Raw genomic sequence first — 14,322 nt, forward strand, 5'->3', positions numbered from 1 at the left:
AGAGGTGAACAAGGGGAATGGTAACTGTACTGGAAGTTCGAAATTTCTGAATTTTGCATATCTGATATCTAGCTATATGTCCTTAAGGAATGTCGTCTACAGTTGAGGCTCCTTGAATTTATGTTTACTAATATAATTTTCAAAATTGCATTTCCAAGATGTTATAATGTTATAATCCCCATTTAACAGGTAATGAAACTGAAACTCTGATGAGCTAGGTGATCTGTTCCAAGTCACATAGTCTTTGAGTAGCAAACATGGTATTGGTATCTATCTCTGTCTGAGGCCGCAGTCTCAGGTATTCCCTTGGCAAACTGAGCTACCACTCCTCTACACTTAATTTATGTTAAACGACAAGGAGTAAACTCAGTGAACTATAAAATCTCTTTTTAAACTATAATTTATGACTTGTATCCATAAAATTGGATTATGTTGTCTTCTCTGAGAACCTTAGAAGACAAGGCTTTGCAAAACAATGGAGGAATAGGAAAGAAAATTTAGAACATTTAAAACTTAACACAGGTTCTTGGCTCAGTGTGGCCCACTGCAATCCATGGAGGAACATGTCACCAACTGATTGGACCAGTTATTTGACGACGAATCGGACTCCTTGGAGGTGTTGAAGGCAGCGGAGAACAAGAAAAAAGAAGCCGGCTGGGCGGCGTTGGGGGCCCTGGGACCAAGAGCGCAGCTCAGGCTGTGGGGCAGGCCAGCTCCAAGGCTGCAGGCAAGCAGCTGCGCAAGGAAGGAGTTCCAGAAAGACTGCGAGGACCCATTGCCCCCCAGCGTTGGCATGGTTGACAAGAAAGAGGAGATGCAGCCACCCGTGGCAATTAAGAAAGAAAGAACCAACCCAAATGCCAATCAATGATAGACTGGACAGGGAAAATGTGGCACATATACACTGTGGAATATTACACAGCCATCAAAAAAGATGAGTTTGTGTCCTTTGTAGGGACATGGATGAACCTGGAAACCATCATTCTCAGCAAACTGACACAAGAACAGAAAATCAAATACTGCATGTTCTCACTCATAGGTGGGTGTTGAACAATGAGAACACATGGACACAGGGAGGGGAGCACTACACACTGGGGTCTGTCAGAGGGAAATAGGGGAGGGAGAGTCGGGGGTGGGAAGCTAGGGAGAGATAGCATGGGGAGAAATGCCAGATATAGGTGATGGCGAGGAAAGCAGCAAATCACACTGCCGTGTGTGTACCTATGCAACAATCTTGCATGTTCTTCACATGTACCTCAAAACCTAAAATTCAATTAAAAGAAAGAAAGAAAGAAGGAATAAGATGAGTTGGAAGCAGACCTGATCAACAACTTCAGGGTGAAGGGAAAATAACTGATAGAAGACCAGAAAGGCGACCACCTCGTAAATGATGATTTGAAAAGCCACTTGAAGAAAAGGGTGAAGGGGGCAAATTTTCAGCTGATAGACCAATTATTGCCCGACCTATTTGAGGTCGTGGTGGTCTTGGAAAAGATCGAGGGGGCCTTGGATGTGGAATGGGCAGAGGAGATGGATTTGATTCTTGTGGCAAATGTGAATTTGTTAGGCATAATGGAAGTGATAGATATGGCCTGAAGCACGAGGACAAACATGGAGGTAGCGGATCTCACAACTGGGGAACTGTCCAAGAAAAATTAACTGACTTGGATCAATGAAATGTCATTGAGGAAACACCTGAAGGTGAAGAACATCATCCAGTGGCCGACACTGAAAATAAGGAGAATGAAGTTGAAGAGGTAAAAGAGGAGGGTCCAAAAGAGATGACTTTGGATGAGTGGAAGGCTATTCAAAATAAGGACCCGGCAAAAGTAGAATTTAATATGTGAAAACCAAATGAAGGTGCAGATGGGCAGTGGAAGAAGGGATTAGTTCTTCGTAAATCAAAGAGTGAAGAGGCTCATGCTGAAGATTCTGTTATGAACCATCATTTCTGGGAGCCAGCAAATGATATAACGTCTCAGCTAGAGATCAATTTTAGAGACCTTAGCTGCCCAGGATGTGGTGGCAGTGGAGGACGAGGTGGACGTGGGTTTGGTAGGCACCCAAACCTTGGCAGCGGGGCTGACAAGTCAATTGCTTCTGCTCCTGATGTGGATGACCCAGAGGCATTCCCAGCTCTGGCTTAATTGGATGCCATAAGACAACCCTGGTTCCTTTGTGAACTCTTCTGTTCAAAGCTTTTGCATGTTAAAGGATTCCAAACGACTAAGAAATTAAAAAACAAAAACAGAGAGACTGTCATTCATACCTAACGACTGAATGTTATCTGTTTTAAAAATGAACTTCTCTCGCTACACAGAAGTAACAAACATGGCAGTCAGTTTTGTATTCAGAAATGTATTGGTAGCAGGGATGTTTTCATAATTTTCAGAGATTATGCATTCTTCATGAATGCTTTTGCATTGCTGCTTGCAAATATGCATTTCCAAACTTGAAATATAGGTGCGAACAGTGGAAAAAAAAGCACCACAATCTGGTCTTGCCAATAATTTGTTGTCTATGATCTCAAAAGCATAGGCAAGGAAAGCAGACATAAATGGGACTGGATCAAACAAAAACCAATCAACACAGCAAGGAAAACAATCAACAGAGTGAAGAGACAACCTAAGAGAATGAGAGAAAATACTGACAAACCTAAGATGTTTATATCCAAAATATATAAGAAAGTCAACGCTTTTTTTTTTTTTTTTTTTTTGGCTAAGATCAAGTGCAAAATAAGAAACTACAAGAAAACAAAACAAAAAAATCTCAATAGCAAGGAAACAAATAAGTTGATTAAATAAGGGACCGGGCATAGTAGCTCACACCTGTAATCTCAGCGCTTTGGGAGGCCAAAGTGGGTGGATCACTTGGGGTCAGGAGTTTGAGACCAGCCTGGCTAACATGGTTGAAATCCATCTCTACTAAAAATACAAACAAACAAAAATTATCTGGGTGTGATGGTGCATGCCTCTAATCCCACCTACTTAGGAGACTGAGGCAGGAGAATTGCTTGAACCCAGGAGGTGGAGGTTGCTGTGAGTTGAGATGTATTACTGTACTCCAGCTTGGGAGACAGAACAAGACTCCATTAAAAAAAAAAAAAAAAAAAATTGGACTAAGGACCTGAATAGACCTATCTACAAAAAAAAAAAAAAAAAAAAAAAAAAAAAAGACTTTGAAATATTGAACTGACCAAAAGATATATGAAAAAATGTTCAACTTCACTAATTATTAGAGATATGCATATTAAAAGCACTATGAGATATTATCTCTCAACTATTAGAATAGCTATTTTCAAAAAATGAAAGATAACAAGTGTTGGCAAGAATGTAGAGAAGATGGAAGCCTTGCCCACTGATGGTGGAAATATAAATTAATATAGCTATTATGGAAAATGGTATGGCAATTCCTCAAAAAATTAAATATAGAACTGCTATATGATACAGCAAGTCCGCTTATGTATATAAATCCAAAGGGAATGAAATCAGTATGCTGAAGATGTATCTGTATTCCCATGTTCATAGTGGTAATATTCATGACCACGATGATATGAAATAAATGTGTGTCCATAAACACACAAATGAATAAAGAAAATGTGGTATATGTACACAATGAAATATGTTGGGGAGGGATAACATGGGGACAAATGCCAGATATAGGTGATGGGTATGGAGGCAGCAAACCACATTGCCATGTATGTACCTATGCAACAATCCTGCATGTTCTTTACATGTACCCCAGAACCTAAAATGCAGTTATATATATATAAAGAAATATTATTCAGCCTTAAAAAAAGGAAATCCTGTCATTTTTAATGACACAGATAAACCTGAAGGACATGATGCTAAGTAAAATAAGCCAGGAACAGAAAGAAAAATACCACATGATCTCACATTTATGTGGAATTTAAAATAGGCAAACTCATAGAAGCAGAGAGTAGTATTGTGGTTACCAGGGGCTGAGGTTTTGGGGGTTGGTTGGTCAGATGTTGGTGAAAGAGTATAAAGTTTTAGTTAGAAGGAATTACTTCTAGAAATCTGTTGCACAGCTTGATTACTATAGTAAATAATAATGTACCGTATACTTAAAAATTGTGAAGAGAGTAGATTTTAAATGTTATCAAAAATAAATAATTATGTAAGGTGATGAACATTTTAATTAGCTTGATTTTGTCACTCTGTAATGTATACACATATATCAAAGCATCACATTTTATTACATAAATATATAAAATAAAATAAATATGTATGTAAAAAAAAAGCAAGCCTGCTTTCAGAGTGGCTGTTTCTCTTTTATTTTTCGACAATTGAGCATTTCAAATAATTAAAATATTATTTAGAAGTGTTCCTTTTCCTTTTCATATGTTACATAAAGCAACTACTATTAGTTGAAAGAGGACATTAGAATAACCCTACTTTGGTACATTTTTATATTAAAATCCACAGCTGAATGTACAATCCTATGCAGTGGTCTTGCAAAGTTTAGAGAAAACATAAAAATTGGGGAAAATTAATAAAAATATCCAGATTTCCTAATGAAAAGAACACGAAAGTGGTTATTTTAAGCTTTGAAGACATAGCACACAATTCAATTCCTAAACTTGATTAGATTCCCTTATACAGCCTGAGAAAAATGAGCCTGAAATGGAAGCAATTACGGAATACAGAATAAAACTATTTTTTAAAAAGTATCTTTTATGTTAGGAAAGGTCCTGAAAGGGCACCATCAAACTATAAAATACTTGGCTGCCCAAAGTAATCCCATAAGAAATAGAGCTTGAATTGAGATAAGAAAAAAAATGAAAAATGACTTTATCTTACTAAAAATATCCTGTACAATAAGAGAACATTTTGTGAAAGGAATAACAGCTGTAATCATATGTTGCATAAGTTGTTTTATTTCTTTATTCTGTCATATATCTACAAAATGGTTGTAAGTAGCGGGATTTATTTTAAACTTTCAAGAAATTATTGCCTTATTCTTTTTTATCCTTTCTTTATGTCCATTTTGGTTAAAACAGTACTTATGATTATATGTAATCACATGATTGAGGAATCTATACTGTCCTATATTTCTTTGTTAACATTTAGCATTCCTGTCTCTATTCAGAAATAATGAAGAACAAATAGCAGATTTTGTAAATTGCATTATTATCCTTCCCTTTATTAAAACCCCAAGTTTTCTTGCTTTTCTGTAACCAAGCCTGTTGCTGTATACTTTGCAGCTCTTTCCATAAGAGGGGTAGAGTTTATTTTCCCACTTCTTGACTTTGAGTTCAGCTCAGTGACTCTCTTTGGTCAACAAAATGTTACAAAGTGACAATGTGCCACTTCAAAATATAGGCCTCAAGAGTTCATGCAGGCTTCTGTTTGTTTTCACTTCTGCCCTTGCAGAAAACATATTCACTAGCCAGTTGATTCTAGGAAGAGAAAGAGAAACATGAGGTATAGAGCTGTTCTAGCCAAGCCCATCCTAGCTTGGCCAGTCCTCAGGCAACCCAAAATTAGTGAGAATAAATGACTGCTGTTTTAAGCATCTCTGCTTTGGAGTAGTTTGTTACGCAGAGCATCCTTCAGTAGATAATACAGTGGATATAGTATATATGAAGTCTGATGACAATATACACATAGACATACACTCAGCAATGACTATAGGTTTTTGTGACAGTGAGATTTTTACATAAGACCCTGGAGTTCATTTAAATTCATTTACTTAACATGCATTGGCAGAATGAATCTTAAATGACATCATGTTCTCTCTTTCCTCTAAATAGCAGGAATGCTTGTTATATTATAATAAACTTATTCTCTTGAACCCTCAAAAATCCTATAATTCTTTCTCTTGACACATATCATATTTGTAATATACTATTAATTCTATTTAAATTTCTTCTTTGTCCAATGGGATGAATATTATCTAAAAATTATTGTTATCTTTATTTCTTACACAATGCTATGAGGAACTCTTACTATCACTGTTTGACAGATGATGCATCTGAGGTCCAGAGATGCTAAGTAAATTACCTAACATCACATGGCAGGAAAGTAGCATAACTGAAGTTGAAATCCAAGCAGGCTGGTCAGACCCCTTGCTCTAAACCACTTTCATATGTACCACAGTCTTGGAGTTCATTGTTCTGCCCCATCACCTTGCTGGGCACCCAGCATGTACATGCGCAACAATTGTTGAAAGGTGTAATTTGGCATGTTGGAGCTGAGGTGGCACATACACTGTGAAAGGAGGAAATGTAATATCATGTTGAAGATAATTACTTTATTTGAGTAACATTGTTTTAGAACAATGATGAAACAGCCACTGTGGCATGTGCTGATGACTTGCAAGCTGGTAAAACACAAAACAAAACAGACATGATTCTTGCCCTCTGGGTACATACATTCCAGTGATACAGATAGAAATAAACAAATAAACAAGAAGTGATCATTATAAAATGTGGAAGGGCTGTTGAAATAAAAACCAAACAAACATAGTGATGCTAGAAACTAATAAGTATGAAAGAAAAACATTTTATTTTTTTGGTGGTTATAGGATTTAAGAGAAAGTATTTAATCTGAGATCTGACAAATTCACAGAAGCAATGGAGGAGTTCATTGAGGAATAATGTTTAAGAGTCCCAGGGCAGGAAAAGCCATAATTCCACTTCCTCTAGACTGTTGCTGAAACCTTCCAAGGCTCTGTCTACATTCACTTCCCAGTGGCGAACTTTCTCAAGTTGTTCTCCATTATTCTGGGGATGAGAAAACAACTACTTAACAAGGCTGGTAGGTTTGGCTCATGCCTTTTTTCCAAACTCATTTAATTCTTTTTTGCTTTCTGTCCTGGCTGTCTGTTCTTCCATCAACTTGTCCATGTCGTGCTTTCTTATGGCTCAGAACTGTACGTGCACACAGACAGAGCTTTCTGCCTGAGTCCTTCTTTTTAAAAAATAATGTGTGGTGACATCTCAGATTTCAATGAAAGAATCAATACTCTGAGAATCCTTCTTTTGTTTCCTGGCCATATCAAATTTCACTTATATGACATCCATAGTACTGATTCATTCCTTCTCTGCATTTTTACAAAAATAATACTTTATAATTGTGTTTGCATGTTCATGCATAGGTTTGTGAACACTACATGAGTATAAATTTAATGAAGTCAGGAATTACATCTTTTTGTAACTACCATTATGTCCCATATATTTAAAAAAATGCCAGACAAACATCAGATGCTCAGTACATGTTTATTTAGTATATTGAGTAAAACTTATTGAAGAGTTTTAGGTAGGAGAATTACATAATACAACGTATTATTTAAGATTTTCACATTTGTTACTTCAAGAGGAATGAGCTGGAAAGGGGCAATTGTGAAATCTTAATTCACAATTTCCCTTACCTGGACTACTGTAGCAGGCTGTTAACCATGCAGACTGTTAACTTCAAAATACAAAGCAGATTGAAGTGGCAGCCAAACAGATTCTAAAGAGTTGTTGGATTTGAGATAATATTGGAGAAATAATTTTCGAGATTTACTGATATTAGCTGAGAATGTTAAAAAAAAAACAATTAAAAATAGCTCCTAAGTTTATAGGAGCATACTTACAATATTTACAAAGATGAGGAAAACTCGTGTGCAAGGAAAAGTACTATAATTGGGGAAATAAAGACTTTGTCTTTGCTCATGTTAAATTTAAAATGTCTTTGAAACATTCCTTAGACAATGTCAAATAAACAGTTGAATTTATTTATCTGGAGACCTGTAAGAGAAGATTCAAGTACAAATATAAATTTAGGTATCATCGGCATATACATTTCATTGAAAATTATGTCAATAAGCAAAAACATGTAAGAAGAAAGGGTAGTAAGAGACAGATTAGAGCTAATTTCTTCAGAATGTCTTTCTTTTGAAATACATATAAGTCGAAAGAAAGAGTAGTAGTTTCCACAAATAATGCTGGAACATTCAGATACCTATTTATGTAGTTTGGACTGGTGTTTCCACCAAATATCATGTTAAGTTGTAATCCCTGTTGCAGGTGGGGCCTGGGGGTAGATGATTGGGTCATGGCCGTGGTCCTTTATGAGAGGTTTAGCACCATCTCCTGATGCTGTTCTTGTGATAGTGGGTTCTCACGAGATCTGATTGCTCAAAAGTGTTTGGTACCTCCCCGACTCTCCTCTTGTTCCTGCTCTGGCTGTATAAGATTCTTCTGCTCTCTGTTTATCTTCCACTATGATTTTAAGTTACCTGAGGCCTCCTTAGAAGCAAAAGCCACTCTGCTTCCTGCACAGCCTGCAGAATTGTGAACCAATTAAACCTGTTTTCTTTATAAATTACTCAGTCTCAGGTATTTCTTTATAGCAGTGTGAAAGACTAATATAGCCATATTGAAAAGAAATAAATATAGGAAATCTTGATTTTGACCTCCTACCATGTACAAAATTAAAGATAGATAATATGGCAAAAGAAAAAAGATACAGCTCAAAATATTATAGAATAAAATATAGAAGTGTATCTTTACAACTTTGGGGTAGGCAAATATTGTTTAGCATGGACACATAAAAAATTGTGCTTAAAAGAAATAGAATCTGAAAAAAAATTGAGTCATTCAAAATTAAAAATATCTGTTCTCCAAAAGACATTATTAAAGAATTGAATAGGTAAACCACAGACTGGGAGAAAGCATTCATAATTAATATCATTGACAAGGAGTTGCAGAACATGAAAAGAACCCCTAAAACTCAAAAAGGCAAACGCCCAATTGAGAATAATGGCCAAAGATTTGAAAGATACTTCACTAAAACTATCCAAATGACCAATAGTCACATGATAAAATGCTCAACATCATTAATATTTAGGAAAAAATAAAACATTAAATCTCCACTGAGGAATCACCTCAGAGAATGAACTTCAGAAATTCTCCACTTCATAGAAATCACTTCACAGAGTCATAAATACTTGTAACTGACAATAACAAATATTGGCAAAATGCAGAACAATCTGAACACTCATACATTCCTGGAGAAAGTATAAAGTGATTGAGGGACTTGGAGAGCTACTTAGAAGTTTCTTGTAAAGTTAGATATATGACTACTTTATGATCCAGCAATTCTATTAGGTGCTTACCCAAGGGGAATAAAAACATGTATACATATAAAAGTTATACTCAGATGTTCATAGCAGGCTTATTCCTAATAGTCAAAACTAAAATGTCTATTTGTGGGAAAACTAATAAATAAATTGTGGCATACAATGAATATTTAATGTGGTAGGGAGAATTCTAAGACAACCTCCAAGCTTTTCCACCACAGATATACATGCCTTGTATAGCCCCCACCCCTAGATTGCAGATAGACCTTTGAGTAGGATGGCCTATCACTCCTGTGATTGGGTTATGTTATTTTGCCTAGGTGAGGGGATTTTTGCAGATGTAATTAAGGCTTCCAATCACTTGATTTTGAGTTAATTAAAAATGAGATTATCCCAGGAACCCCTGATTTAGTCAGGTAAAAGCTCTTAAAAGTAAGATTGGGTTCTTCCTAAAGAGAGATAATTCTCCTGTCTTTGAAGAAGTGAGCATCCATTTTGTGAGGAGCTTTGTGAGAAGGCCATGTACTAAGGAACTGTGAAGTACTTTAGGAAGTGATAGCAGCCTCTGAGGTCAGTCGACAAGAAAGCAGGGGCCTCAGTCTTACAGTCACAAGGATCTGAACTCAGAAAACAATCAATCAGTTGAATTTGGAAGAGGATCCTAGCTTCAGGAAGCAAGACAGCTCAGATGACACCTAGATTGCTGACTTGGAAAACCCTGTGCAGAAGACTCAGTTAAGCTGTGCCCAGAAATTTGAAATTGGAAATGTAAATTTTTTTTATGCTACTGAGTTTGTGCTAGTATGCTATATGGCAATAAAAATGAATATACTTAAAAATCAAAAAGAATAATTTATGGACAAAAAGACAGACAAATCTTAAAAACATGGAGTGAAAGAAGCCATGTACAGTAGATTGTCTAATATATAATTTCATTTCATTTCTATACATTTCAAGGACAGGCAAGAATATTTATAATGACAGAAATTAGTACAGTGGTTGCTTCTAGAGGTGGAGTGATTGACCACAAAAAATACATTATAACTTTCCGGGTTGTATAGAAATAGTTCTGACTTGGGTTTTGAGTATATGTGTGTATATATTTGTCAAACATACACTTAATATCTGTGTACTTGACTCTATGTAATTTATGCCTCAATTTAACAACAACAACAAACGGAAAGGCAGAGTCCCTGATAGTTTTAAGTGCACCTAAGAAACTGAGTAACATGAAGATAGACAAGTGTTTACTGGATTTTGGCAATTTTCAGGACTAGGCAAAATCGATAAGAACACATTATGTCTCGAATACTGATGAAATTATATTAGAATATGTTCTTTATTTTTTGGAAATTATACTTTAAGTTTTGGGGTACATGTGCAGAATGTGCAGGTTTATTATGTAGGTATACACATGCCATAATGGTTTGCTGCATCCATCCCGCTGTCATCTACATTAGGTATTTCTCCTAATACTATCCCTCTCCTATCTCACACCCTCTGCTATCCCTTTTCTAGCCCCCTACCCCCGACAGGCCCTGGTGTGTATGTTCCCCTCCCTGTGTCCATGTGTTCTCATTGTTCAACAACCACCTATGAGTGAGAACATGCAGTGTTTGGTTTTCTGTTCTTGTGTCAGATTGCTGAGAATGATGGTGTTCAGCTTCATCCATGTCACTGCAAAGGACATGAATTCATCTTTTTTATGGCTGCATAGTATTCCATGGTGTATATGTGCCACATTTTCTTTATCTAGTCTATCTTTGATGGGCATTTGGTTGGTTCCAGGTGTTTGCTTTTGTGAACAGTGTCACAATGAACATACATGTGCATGTGTCTTTATAATAGAATGATTTATATTCCTTTGTGTATATACCCAGTAATGGGATTGGTGGGTCAAATTGTATTTCTGGTTCTAGATTCTTGAGGAATCACCACATTGTCTTCCACAATGGTTGAAGTAATTTACACTCCCACTATCAGTGTAAAAATGTTTCTATTTTTCCACATCCTCTCCAGTATTTGTTGTCTCCTTATTTTTTAATGATGACCATTCTAACCAGAAAGAGATGGTATCTCAATGTGGTTTTGATTTGCATTTCTCTACCAGTGATGATAAGCTCCTTTTCATATGTTTGTTGGCGGCATAAATGTCTATTTCTTATTATTTATTTTTATTTTTTTATTGTACTTTAGGTTCTGGGGGATCTGTGCAGATCATGAGGATTGTTGCATAGGTACTTACATGGCAATGTGGTTTGTTGCCTCCATCACCTCGTCACCTATATCTGGCATTTCTCCCCATGTTATCCCTCCCCAACTTCCCCACCTCCTCGCTGTCCCTCCCCGGCCCCCACTAACGGACCCCAGTGTGTGATGCTCCCCTCCTTGTGTCCATGTGTTCTCATTGTTCAACACCCACCTATGAGGAAGAATGTGTGATGTTTGATTTTCTGTTCTTGTGTCAGTTTGCTGAAAATGTCCAGTTTCCTTATTCATCCATGTCCCTACAAAGGACAGGAACTTATCATTTTTTATGGCTGCATAGTATTTGATGGTATATATGTGCCACATTTTCCTTGTCCAATCTATCATCAGTGGGCATTTGGGTTGGATCCAGGTCTTTGCTATTGTAAACAGTACCACTATGAACATATGTGTGCATGTGTCTTTATAATACAATGATTTATAATCCTTTGGGTATATACCTAGTAATGGGGCTGCTACATCAAATGGAATTTCTATTTCTAGGTCCTTGAGGAATTCCCCACACTGTCTTCCACAATGGTTGAACTAATTTACACTCCCATCAATGTGTAAAAGTGTTCCTATTTCTCTACATCCTCTCCAGCATCTGTTGTCTCCAGATTTTTTAATGATCCCCATTCTAACTGGTGTGGGGTGTTATCTCAATATAGTTTTGATTTGCATTTCTTTAATGACCAGTGATGATAAGCATTTTTTTTCATATGTTTCTTGGTCACAAAAATGTCTTCTTTTGTAAAGTGTCTGTACATATCCTTCGCCCACTATTGGATGGGTTTGTTTTTTCTTGTAAATCTGTTTTAGTTCTTTGTAGATTCTGGATATTAGCCCTTTGTCACATAGGTAGATTGCAAAATTTTTTCCCATTCTGTTGGTTGTCAGTTCACTCTGATTGTTTCCTTTGCTGTACAGAAGCTCTGGAACTTAATTAGGTACCACTTGTCTATTCTGGCTTTTGTTGCCAATGCTTTTGGTGTTTTAGTCCTGAAGTCCTTGCCTATGCTTATGTCCTGAATGGTTTTTTCCAGGTTTCTTCCTAGGGTTTTTATGGTGTTAGGTCTTATGTTTAAGCCTTAATCCATCTGGAGTTAATTTTAGTGTAAGGTGTCAGGAAGGGGTCCAGTTTCTGCTTTCTGCACATGGCTAGCCAGTTTTCCCAACACCATTTATTAAACAGGGAATCCTTTCCCCATTGCTTGTTTTCTTCTGGTTTGTCAAAGATCAGATGATTGTAGATGTGTGATTTTGCCTCCGAGGTCTCTGTTCTGTTTCATTTGTCTATATCTCTGTTTTGGTACCAGTACCATGCAGTTTTGATTACTGTATCCATATAGTATAGTTGAATTCAGGTAGCCTGAGGCATCTGGCTTTGTTCTTTTTGCTTAGGATTTTCTTGGCTATTTGGGCTGTCTTTTGGTTCCATATGAAGTTTAAAGTGGTATTTCCAGTTCTATGAAGAAGGTCATTGGTAGCTTGATGGGGATAGCATTGAATCTATAAATTGCTTTGGAAAGTATGGCCATTTTCACGATATTTATTCTTCCTATCCATGAGCATGGAATGTTTCTCCATCTGTTTGTGTCCTCTCTTATTCCCTGAGCAGTGGTTTGTAGTTCTCCTTGAAGAGGTCCTTTACATACTTTGTTAGTTGTATTCCTAGGTATTTTATTCTCTTTGTAGCAATTGTGAATGGGAGTTCGCTCATAGTTTGGGTCTCTGTTAGTCTGTTATTGGTGTATAGGAATGCTTGTGGTTTCTGCACGTTGATTTTCTGTCCTGAGACTTTGCTGAAGTTGCTTATCAGTTTAAGGAGATTTGGAGCTGAGATGATAAGGTCTTCTAAATACGCAATCATGTCATTTGCAAACAGAGACAATTTGACTTCCTTGTTTCCCAAATGAATAGACTTTATTTCTTTTTCTTGCCTGATTTTCTGGCTAGAACTTCTAATACTATATTGAATAGGAGTGCTGTGAGAGGGCATCCTTGTCTAGTGCCAGATTTCAAAGGGAATGCTTCCAGTTTTTGCCCATTCAGAATATTGGCTGTAGGTTTGTTGTAAATAGCTGTTATTATTTTGAGATATGTTCCGTTGAATTTTGTTAAAGGCCTTCTCTGTATCTATTGAGATAATAATGTGTTTTTTGTCTTTGGTTCTGTTTATGTGGTGGATTACGGTTATAGACTTGTGTATGTTGAACCAGTCTGGCATCCCTGGGATGAAGCCTACTTGATCATGATGGATAAGCTTTTTGGTGTGCTGTTGCAATAGGTTTGCCAGTATTTTATTGAAGATTTTTGCATCTATGTTCATCATGGGTATTGGCCTGAAGTTTTCTTTTTTTGTTGATTCTCTGCCAGGTTTTGGTATCAGCATGATGATAGTCTCATAAAATAATTTGGGAAGGATTCCCTCCTTTGTATTGTTTGGAATAGTTTCAGAAGAAATGGTATTAGCTCCTCTATGTATGTCTGGTAGACTTCAGCTGTGAACCCGTCTAGACCTGTACTCTTTTTGGTTGGTAGGCTATTAATTGCTGCCTCAACTTCAGCCATTGTTATTGGTCTGCTCAAGGTTTCAACTTTTCCTCGTTTAGGCTTGGGGAGGTGCAAGTGTCCAGGAACTTATCTACTTCTTACTGGTTTATGTTCATAGAGTTGCTTGTAGTAATCTCTGAAGGTAGTTCGCATTTCTGTGAAGTCAGAGATGATATCCCCTTTATCATTTTATATTGCATCTATTTGATTTTTCTCTTTTCTTTTTTATTAATCTGGCTAACAGTCTATTTTGTTGATTTTTTCAAAAAGCCAACTCCTGGATTATTGATTTTTTGAAGGTTTTTTTTTTTTGTGTGTGTGTCTCTATCTCCTTCAGTTCTGCTCTGATCTTAGTTATTTCTTATCTTCTGCTAGCTTTTGAGTTTTCTTTTATATTGCTCCTCTAGCTCTTTCAATTTTGATGATAGG

The 14,322-nt window shown here is 36.7% G+C and overlaps 1 pseudogene; it reads left to right on the forward strand.

The window, feature by feature from the left end:
* The first annotated feature begins 553 nt into the window (after positions 1 to 553).
* On the forward strand, positions 554 to 2,252 carry LOC101037014 (SERPINE1 mRNA-binding protein 1 pseudogene; annotated as a pseudogene).
* Positions 2,253 to 14,322: the final 12,070 nt, after the last annotated feature.

The sequence above is a fragment of the Saimiri boliviensis genome, chromosome 1 (genome assembly GCF_048565385.1).
Source record: "Saimiri boliviensis isolate mSaiBol1 chromosome 1, mSaiBol1.pri, whole genome shotgun sequence".
NCBI classification, from domain to species: Eukaryota; Metazoa; Chordata; class Mammalia; order Primates; family Cebidae; genus Saimiri; species Saimiri boliviensis.